We start from the raw sequence: 12438 nt of genomic DNA, 5'->3' as shown, positions 1-12438 counted from the left end.
ATGGAATGGAATGGAATGGAATGGAATTCCATGGAATGGAATGGAATGGAATGGAATTCTATGGAATGGAATGGAGTGGAATCGAATGGAATCGAATGGAATCGAATGGAATGGAATGGAATAGAATGGAATCAACCCGAGTAGAACGGAACGGAATGCAACGGAACGGAACGGAACGGAACGGGACGGAACGGAACGGAATGGAATGGAATGGAACGGAATTCCATGGAATGGAATGGAATGGAATGGAATTCAATGGAATGGATTGGAATGGAATGGAATAGAATGGAATCAACCCGAGTAGAACGGAACGGAACAGAACGCAACGGAACGGAACGCAACGGAACGGAACGGAACGGAACGGAACGGAATGGAATGGAATGGAACGGAATTCAATGGAATGGAATGGAATGGAATGGAATTCTATGGAATGGAATGGAATGGAATGGAATGGAATTCCATGGAATGGAATGGAATGGAATGGAATGGAATGGAATTCCATGGAATGGAATGGAATGGAATGGAATGGAATGGAATCTACCCGAGTAGAACGGAATGGAACGGAATGGAATGGAATGGAATGGACAGGAGCAGAACGGAATGGAATGCAATGGAATGGAATGGAATGTACCCGAGCAGAACGGAATGGAATGAAATGGAAATGGAAAGGGAATGGAAATGGAACGGGAATGGAAATGGAACGGGAACGGAAATGGAACGGGAATGGAAATGGAACGGGAACGGAAACGGAACGAGAACGGAAATGGAACGGGAACGGAAACGGAACGGGAACTGAAATGGAACGGGAATGGTAACGGAACGGGAATGGAAATGGAACGGGAATGGAAAAGGAACGGGAATGGAAATGGATCGGGAATGGAAATGGAACGGGAATGGTAATGGAACTGGAATGGAAATGGAATGGGAATGGAAATGGAATGGAATGGAATGGAATGGAATGGAATGGAATGTACCGGAGTGGAGTGGAGTGGAGTGGAGTGGAGTAGAGTGCACTGGAACGGAATGGAATGGAATGGAACGGAACGGAATGTACCCGAGAAGCACGGAATGGAATGGAATGGAATGGAATGGAATGGAATGGAATGGAATGGAATGGAATGTACCGGAGTGGAGTGGAGTGGAATGGAGTGGAGTGGAGTGGAGTGGAGTGGAATGGAATGGAATGGAATGGAATGGAATGGAATGGAATGCAATGGAATGCAATGGAATGGAAAGGAATGGAATGGAATGGAATGGAATGGAATGGAATGGAATGGAATTCTATGGAATGGAATGGAATGGAATGGAATTCTATGGAATGGAATGGAATGGAATGGAATTCAATGGAATGGAATGGAATGGAATGGAATTCTATTTAATGGAATGGAGTGGAATCGAATGGAATCGAATGGAATCGAATGGAATGGAATGGAATAGAATGGAATCAACCCGAGTAGAACGGAACGGAACGCAACGGAACGGAACGGAACGGAACGGGACGGAACGGAACGGAATGGAATGGAATGGAACGGAATTCCATGGAATGGAATGGAATGGAATGGAATTCAATGGAATGGAATGGAATGGAATGGAATGGAATGGAATTCAATGGAATGGAATGGAATGGAATGGAATGGAATGGAATGGAATGGAATGGAATGGAACGGAATGTACCGGAGTGGAGTGGAGTGGAATGGAGTGGAGTGGAGTGGAGTGGAGTGGAATGGAATGGAATGGAATGGAATGGAATGGAATGGAATGCAATGGAATGGAATGGAATGGAATGCAATGGAATGCAATGGAATGGAAAGGAATGGAATGGAATGGAATGGAATGGAATGGAATGGAATGGACACCAGTAGAATGGAATGGAATGGAATGGAATGGAATGGAATGGAATTCAATGGAATGGAATGGAATGGAATGGAATTCTATGGAATGGAATGGAATGGAATGGAATTCAATGGAATGGAATGGAATGGAATTCTGTGGAATGGAATGGAGTGGAATCGAATGGAATCGAATGGAATCGAATGGAATGGAATGGAATAGAATGGAATCAACCCGAGTAGAACGGAACGGAACGCAACGGAACGGAACGGAACGGAACGGGATGGAACGGAACGGAATGGAATGGAATGGAACGGAATTCCATGGAATGGAATGGAATGGAAAGGAATTCAATGGAATGGAATGGAATGGAATGGAATGGAATGGAATTCAATGGAATGGAATGGAATGGAATGGAATGGAATGGAATGGAATGGAATTCAATGGAATGGAATGGAATGGATTGAAATGGAATGGAATAGAATGGAATCAACCCGAGTAGAACGGAACGGAACACAACGGAACGGAACGGAACGCAACAGAACGGAACGGAACGGAACGGAACGGAACAGAATGGAATGGAATGGAACGGAATTCAGTGGAATGGAAAGGAATGGAATGGAATTCTATGGAATGGAATGGAATGGAATGGAATGGAATTCCATGGAATGGAATGGAATGGAATGGAATGGAATGGAATTCAATGGAATGGAATGGAGTGGAATGGAATGGAATCGAATGGAATTGAATGGAATCGAATGGAATCAAATGGGATCGAATGGAATGGAATGGAATAGAATGGAATCAACCCGAGTAGAACGGAATGGAATGGAATGGAATGGAATGGGATGGAATGGAATGGAATGGAATGGAATGGAATGGGATGGAATGGAATGGAATGGAATGGAATGGAATGGAATGGAATTCAATGGAATGGAATGGAACGGAATGGAATTCAATGGAATGGAATGGAATGGAATGGAATGGAATGGAATGGAATGGAATGGAATGGAATTCCATGGAATGGAATGGAATGGAATGGAATTCTATGGAATGGAATGGAATGGAATCGAATGGAATGGAATGGAATGGAATGGAATGGAATGGAATGGAATGGAATGGAATAGAATGGAATCAACCTGAGTAGAACGGAATGGAATGGAATGGAATGGAATGGAATGGAATGGAATGGAATGGAATGGAATGTACCAAAGTAGAACGGAATGGAATGGAATGGAATGGAATGGAATGGAATGGAATGGAATGGAATGGAATGTACCCGAGTAGAACGGAATGGAATGGAATGGAATGGAATAGAATGGAATGGAATGGAATGGAATGGAATGTAACCGAGTAGAACGGAATGGAATGTAATTGAATGGAATGTAACCGAGTTGAACGGAACGGAATGGAATGGAATGGAATGGAATGGAATGGAATTGAGTGCAATGCAATGCAATGGAATGCAATGGAATGGAAAGGAATGGAATGGAATGGAATGGAATCTACCCGAGTAGAACGGAATGGAATGGAATTGAATGGAATGTAACCGAGTAGAACGGAACGGAATGGAATGGAATGGAATGGAATGCAATGGAATGGAATGGAATGCAATGGAATGGAATGGAATGGAATGGAATGGAATGGAATGGAATGGAATGGAATGGACACCAGTTGAATGGAATGGAATGGAATGGAATGGAATGGAATGGAATGGAATGGAATGGAATGGAATGTACCAAAGTAGAACGAAATGGAATGGAATGGAATGGAATGGAATGGAATGGAATGGAATGGAATGGAATGGAATGTACACGAGTAGAACGGAATGGAATGGAATGGAATGGATTGGAATGGAATGGAATGGAATGGAATGGAATGTAACCGAGTAGAACGGAATGGAATGTAATTGAATGGAATGTAACCGAGTTGAACGGAACGGAATGGAATGGAATGGAATGGAATGGAATGGAATGGAATGGAATGGAATTGAGTGCAATGCAATGCAATGGAATGCAATGGAATGGAAAGGAATGGAATGGAATGGAATGGAATCTACCCGAGTAGAACGGAATGGAATGGAATTGAATGGAATGTAATTGAGTAGAACGGAACGGAATGGAATGGAATGGAATGGAATGCAATGGAATGGAATGGAATGGAATGGAATGGAATGGAATGGACACCAGTAGAATGGAATGGAATGGAATGGAATGGAATGGAATGGAATGGAATGGAATCTACCCGAGTAGAACGGAATGGAACGGAATGGAATGGAATGGAATGGACAGGAGCAGAACGGAATGGAATGCAATGGAATGGAATGGAATGTACCCGAGCAGAACGGAATGGAATGAAATGGAAATGGAAAGGGAATGGAAATGGAACGGGAATGGAAATGGAATGGGAACGGAAATGGAACGGGAATGGAAATGGAACGGGAACGGAAACGGAACGAGAACGGAAATGGAACGGGAACGGAAACGGAACGGGAACGGAAATGGAACGGGAATGGTAACGGAACGGGAATGGAAATGGAACGGGAATGGAAATGGAACGGGAATGGAAATGGATCGGGAATGGAAATGGAACGGGAATGGTAATGGAACTGGAATGGAAATGGAACGGGAATGGAAAAGAAACGGGAATGGAAATGGAACGGGAATGGAAATGGAATGGGAATGGAAATGGAATGGAATGGAATGGAATGGAATGGAATGGAATGTACCGGAGTGGAGTGGAGTGGAGTGGAGTGGAGTAGAGTGCACTGGAACGGAATGGAATGGAATGGAATGGAATGGAATGGAATGGAACGGAACGGAATGTACCTGAGAAGCACGGAATGGAATGGAATGGAATGGAATGGAATGGAATGGAATGTACCGGAGTGGAGTGGAGTGGAATGGAGTGGAGTGGAGTGGAGTGGAGTGGAATGGAATGGAATGGAATGGAATGGAATGCAGTGGAATGCAATGGAATGGAAAGGAATGGAATGGAATGGAATGGAATGGAATGGAATGGAATGGACACCAGTAGAATGGAATGGAATGGAATGGAATGGAATGGAATGGAATGGAATGGAATGGAATTCAATGGAATGGAATGGAATGGAATGGAATTCAATGGAATGGAATGGAATGGAATGGAATTCAATGGAATGGAATGGAATGGAATGGAATTCTATGGAATGGAATGGAGTGGAATCGAATGGAATCGAATGGAATCGAATGGAATGGAATGGAATAGAATGGAATCAACCCGAGTAGAACGGAACGGAATGCAACGGAACGGAACGGAACGGAACGGGACGGAACGGAACGGAATGGAATGGAATGGAACGGAATTCCATGGAATGGAATGGAATGGAATGGAATTCAATGGAATGGATTGGAATGGAATGGAATAGAATGGAATCAACCCGAGTAGAACGGAACGGAACAGAACGCAACGGAACGGAACGCAACGGAACGGAACGGAACGGAACGGAACGGAATGGAATGGAATGGAACGGAATTCAATGGAATGGAATGGAATGGAATGGAATTCTATGGAATGGAATGGAATGGAATGGAATGGAATTCCATGGAATGGAATGGAATGGAATGGAATGGAATGGAATGGAATTCCATGGAATGGAATGGAATGGAATGGAATGGAATGGAATCTACCCGAGTAGAACGGAATGGAACGGAATGGAATGGAATGGAATGGACAGGAGCATAACGGAATGGAATGCAATGGAATGGAATGGAATGTACCCGAGCAGAACGGAATGGAATGAAATGGAAATGGAAAGGGAATGGAAATGGAACGGGAATGGAAATGGAACGGGAACGGAAATGGAACGGGAATGGAAATGGAACGGGAACGGAAACGGAACGAGAACGGAAATGGAACGGGAACGGAAACGGAACGGGAACTGAAATGGAACGGGAATGGTAACGGAACGGGAATGGAAATGGAACGGGAATGGAAAAGGAACGGGAATGGAAATGGATCGGGAATGGAAATGGAACGGGAATGGTAATGGAACTGGAATGGAAATGGAACGGGAATGGAAAAGAAACGGGAATGGAAATGGAACGGGAATGGAAATGGAATGGGAATGGAAATGGAATGGAATGGAATGGAATGGAATGGAATGGAATGTACCGGAGTGGAGTGGAGTGGAGTGGAGTGGAGTAGAGTGCACTGGAACGGAATGGAATGGAATGGAACGGAACGGAATGTACCCGAGAAGCACGGAATGGAATGGAATGGAATGGAATGGAATGGAATGGAATGGAATGGAATGGAATGTACCGGAGTGGAGTGGAGTGGAATGGAGTGGAGTGGAGTGGAGTGGAGTGGAATGGAATGGAATGGAATGGAATGGAATGGAATGGAATGGAATGCAATGGAATGCAATGGAATGGAAAGGAATGGAATGGAATGGAATGGAATGGAATGGAATGGAATGGACACCAGTAGAATGGAATGGAATGGAATGGAATGGAATGGAATGGAATGGAATGGAATGGAATTCAATGGAATGGAATGGAATGGAATGGAATTCTATGGAATGGAATGGAATGGAATGGAATTCAATGGAATGGAATGGAATGGAATGGAATTCTATGGAATGGAATGGAGTGGAATCGAATGGAATCGAATGGAATCGAATGGAATGGAATGGAATAGAATGGAATCAACCCGAGTAGAACGGAACGGAACGCAACGGAACGGAACGGAACGGAACGGGACGGAACGGAACGGAATGGAATGGAATGGAACGGAATTCCATGGAATGGAATGGAATGGAATGGAATTCAATGGAATGGAATGGAATGGAATGGAATGGAATGGAATGGAATTCAATGGAATGGAATGGAATGGAATGGAATGGAATGGAATGGAATGGAATGGAATGGAACGGAATGTACCGGAGTGGAGTGGAGTGGAATGGAGTGGAGTGGAGTGGAGTGGAGTGGAATGGAATGGAATGGAATGGAATTGAATGGAATGGAATGCAATGGAATGCAATGGAATGGAAAGGAATGGAATGGAATGGAATGGAATGGAATGGAATGGAATGGACACCAGAAGAATGGAATGGAATGGAATGGAATGGAATGGAATGGAATGGAATGGAATGGAATGGAATTCAATGGAAAGGAATGGAATGGAATGGAATTCTATGGAATGGAATGGAATGGAATGGAATTCAATGGAATGGAATGGAATGGAATTCTGTGGAATGGAATGGAGTGGAATCGAATGGAATCGAATGGAATCGAATGGAATGGAATGGAATAGAATGGAATCAACCCGAGTAGAACGGAACGGAACGCAACGGAACGGAACGGAACGGAACGGGATGGAACGGAACGGAATGGAATGGAATGGAACGGAATTCCACGGAATGGAATGGAATGGAAAGGAATTCAATGGAATGGAATGGAATGGAATGGAATGGAATGGAATGGAATGGAATGGAATGGAATGGAATGGAATGGAATGGAATGGAATGGAATTCAATGGAATGGAATGGAATGGATTGAAATGGAATGGAATAGAATGGAATCAACCCGAGTAGAACGGAACGGAACACAACGGAACGGAACGGAACGCAACAGAACGGAACGGAACGGAACGGAACGGAACAGAATGGAATGGAATGGAACGGAATTCAGTGGAATGGAATGGAATGGAATGGAATTCTATGGAATGGAATGGAATGGAATGGAATGGAATTCCATGGAATGGAATGGAATGGAATGGAATGGAATGGAATTCAATGGAATGGAATGGAGTGGAATGGAATGGAATCGAATGGAATTGAATGGAATCGAATGGAATCAAATGGGATCGAATGGAGTGGAATGGAATAGAATGGAATCAACCCGAGTAGAACGGAATGGAATGGAATGGAATGGAATGGGATGGAATGGAATGGAATGGAATGGAATGGGATGGAATGGAATGGAATGGAATGGAATGGAATGGAATGGAATTCAATGGAATGGAATGGAACGGAAAGGAATTCAATGGAATGGAATGGAATGGAATGGAATGGAATGGAATGGAATGGAATTCCATGGAATGGAATGGAATGGAATGGAATTCTATGGAATGGAATGGAATGGAATCGAATGGAATGGAATGGAATGGAATGGAATGGAATGGAATGGAATGGAATGGAATAGAATGGAATCAACCTGAGTAGAACGGAATGGAATGGAATGGAATGGAATGGAATGGATTGGAATGGAATGGAATGGAATGTACCAAAGTAGAACGGAATGGAATGGAATGGAATGGAATGGAATGGAATGGAATGGAATGGAATGGAATGGAATGTACCCGAGTAGAACGGAATGGAATGGAATGGAATGGAATAGAATGGAATGGAATGGAATGGAATGGAATGTAACCGAGTAGAACGGAATGGAATGTAATTGAATGGAATGTAACCGAGTTGAACGGAACGGAATGGAATGGAATGGAATGGAATGGAATGGAATGGAATTGAGTGCAATGCAATGCAATGGAATGCAATGGAATGGAAAGGAATGGAATGGAATGGAATGGAATCTACCCGAGTAGAACGGAATGGAATGGAATTGAATGGAATGTAACCGAGTAGAACGGAACGGAATGGAATGGAATGGAATGGAATGCAATGGAATGGAATGGAATGCAATGGAATGGAATGGAATGGAATGGAATGGAATGGAATGGAATGGACACCAGTAGAATGGAATGGAATGGAATGGAATGGAATGGAATGGAATGGAATGGAATTCAATGGAATGGAATGGAATGGAAAGGAATTCAATGGAATGGAATGGAATGGAATTCAATGGAATGGAATGGAATGGTATGGAATTCTATGGAATGGAATGGAGTGGAATCGAATGGAATCGAATGGAATCGAATGGAATGGAATGGAATAGAATGGAATCAACCCGAGTAGAACGGAACGGAACGCAACGGAACGGAACGGAACGGAACGGGACGGAACGGAACGGAATGGAATGGAATGGAACGGAATTCCATGGAATGGAATGGAATGGAATGGAATTCAATGGAATGGAATGGAATGGAATGGAATGGAATGGAATTCAATGGAATGGAATGGAATGCAATGGAATGGAATGGAATTCAATGGAATGGAATTCAATGGAATTCAATGGAATGGAATGCAATGGAATGGAATGGAATGGAATGGAATGGAATGGAATTCAATGGAATAGAATGGAATGGAATGGAATGGAAACGAATGGAATCGAATGGAATCGAATGGAATCGAATGGAATCGAATGGAATGGAATGGAATAGAATGGAATCAACCCGAGTAGAACGGAATGGAATGGAATGGAATGGAATGGAATGGAATGGAATGGAATGGAATGGAATGAAATGTTATGGAATGGAATGGAATGGAATTCAATGCAATTCAATTGAATGGAATGGAAGGGAATGGAATGGAGTGGAGTGGAGTGGAGTGGAGTGGAGTGGAGTGGAATGGAGTGGAATGGAATGGAATGGAATGGAATGGAATGGAATGGAATGGAATGGAATTCAATTTTATGGAATGGAAGGGAGTGGAATGGAGTGGAGTGGAGTGGAGTGGAGTGCAGTGGAGTGGAATGGAATGGAGTGGAATGGAATGGAATGGAATGGAATGGAATGGAATGGAATGGAATGGAATTCAATGGAGTGGAATGGAATGGAATGGAATGGAATGGAATGGAATGGAATTCAATGCAATGGAATGGAATGGAATCGAATGGAGTCAAATGGAATGGAATGGAATAGAATGGAATCAACCCGAGTAGAACGGAATGGAACGCAACGGAACGGAACGGAACGGAACGGAACGGAATGGAATGTAATGGAATGGAATGGAATGGAATGGAATGGAGCGGAATGGAATGCAATGGAATGGAATGGAATGGAATGGAATGGAATGGAATGGAATGGAGTCGAATGGAATCGAATGGAATGGAATGGAATAGAATGGAATCAACCCGAGTAGAACGGTACGGAACGGAACGGAACGGAACGGAACGGAATGGAATGATCAACCCGTGTAGAATGGAATGGAATGGAATTGAATAGAATGGAATCAACCCTAGTTGAACGGAACGGAACGCAACGGAACGGAACGGAACGGAACGGAATGGAATGGAATGGAAAGGAACGGAATTCAATGGAATGGAATGGAATGGAATGGAATTCTATGGAATGGAATGGAATTCAATGGAATGGAATGGAATGGAATGGAATGGAATGGAATGGAATGGAATGGAATGGAATGGAATGGAATTCAATGGAATGGAATGGAATGGAATGGAATGGAATTCAATGGAATGGAATGGAATGGAATGGAATGGAATGGAATGGAATGGAATCGAATGGAATCGAATGGAATCGAATGGAATCGAATGGAATCGAATGGAATGGAATGGAATAGAATGCAATCAACCCGAGTAGAATGGAATGGAATGGAATGGAATGGGATGGAATGGAATAGAATGGAATGGAATGGAATGGAATGGAATTCAAATGGAATGGAATGGAATGGAATTCTATGGAATGGAATGGAGTGGAATCGAATGGAATCGAATGGAATCGAATGGAATCGAATGGGATCGAATGGAATGGAATGGAATAGAATGGAATCAACCCGAGTAGAACGGAGCGGAACGCAACGGAACGGAACGGAACGGAACGGAACGGAAAGGATTGGAATGGAATGGAATGGAACGGAATTCAAAGGAATGGAATGGAACAGAATGGAATTCAATGGAAAGGAATGGAATGGAATGGAATGGAATTCAATGGAATGGAATGGAATGGAATGGAATGGAATGGAATGGAATGGAATGGAACGGAATTCTATGGAAAGGAATGGAATGGAATTCAATGGAATGGAATGGAATGGAATGGAACGGAATTCAATGGAATGGAATGGAATGGAATGGAATTCAATGGAATGGAATGGAATTCAATGGAATGGAATGGAATGGAATGGAATGGAATGGAATGGGATGGAATGGAATGGAATGGAATGGAATGGAATGGAATTCAAAGGAATGGAATGGAATGGAATGGAATGGAATGGAATTCAATGGAATGGAATGGAGTGGAATCGAATGGAATCGAATGGAATCGAATGAGATCGAATGGAATGGAATGGCATAGAATGGAATCAACCCGAGTAGAACGGAATGGAATGGAATGGAATGGAATGGAATGGAATGGAATGGAATTCAATGGAATGGAATGGAATGGAATGGAATGGAATGGAATGGAATGGAATGGAATCAACCCGAGTAGAACGGAACGGCACGCAACGGAACGGAACGGAACGGAACGGGACGGAACGGAACGGAATGGAATATAATGCAACGGAATTCAATGGAATGGAATGGAATGGAATTCAATGGAATCGAATGGAATCGAATGGAATCGATTGGAATCGAATGGAATCGAATAGAATGGAATGGAATAGAATTTAATCAACCCGAGTAGAGAGGAACGGAACGCAACGGAACGGAACGGAACGGAACGGGACGGAACGGAACGGAATGGAATGGAATGGAACGGAATTCAATTGAATGGAATGGAATGGAATGGAATTCAATGGAATGGAATGGAATGGAATGGAATGGAATTCAATGGAATGGAATGGAATGGAATGGAATGGAATGGAATGGAATGGAATGGAATGGAATGGAATTCAATGGAATGGAATGGAGTGGAATGGAATGGAATCGAATGGAATTGAATGGAATCGAATGGAATCAAATGGGATCGAATGGAATGGAATGGAATAGAATGGAATCAACCCGAGTAGAACGGAATGGAATGGAATGGAATGGAATGGAATGGAATGGAATGGAATGGAATGGAATGGAATTCAATGGAATGGAATGGAATGGAATGGAATTCAATGGAATGGAATGGAATGGAATGGAATGGAATGGAATTCAATGGAATGGAATGGAACGGAATGGAATTCAATGGAATGGAATGGAATGGAATGGAATGGAATTCAATGGAATGGAATGGAATGGAATGGAATGGAATGGAATGGAATTCCATGGAATGGAATGGAATGGAATTCCATGGAATGGAATGGAATGGAATGGAATGGAATGGAATGGAATGGAATGGAATGGAACGGAATTCCATGGAATGGAATGGAATGGAATTCCATGGAATGGAATGGAATGGAATGGAATGGAATGGAATGGAATGGAATTCAATGGAATGGAATGGAATGGATTGGAATGGAATGGAATAGAATGGAATCAACCCGAGTAGAACGGAACGGAACACAACGGAACGGAACGGAACGCAACGGAACGGAACGGAATGGAACGGAACGGAATGGAATGGAATGGAACGGAATTCAATGGAATGGAATGGAATGGAATGGAATTCTATGGAATGGAATGGAATGGAATGGAATGGAATGGAATGGAAATCAATGAAATGGAATGGAATGGAATGGAATGGAATGGAATTCTATGGAATGGAATGGAATGGAACGGAATGGAATGGAATTCTATGGAATGGAATGGAATGGAATGGAATGGAATGGAATGGAACGGAATT

This window comes from Gorilla gorilla, chromosome 18 (assembly GCF_029281585.2).
Source record: "Gorilla gorilla gorilla isolate KB3781 chromosome 18, NHGRI_mGorGor1-v2.1_pri, whole genome shotgun sequence".
Taxonomy (NCBI): Eukaryota; Metazoa; Chordata; class Mammalia; order Primates; family Hominidae; genus Gorilla; species Gorilla gorilla.
This window is presented reverse-complemented; position numbering follows the sequence as displayed.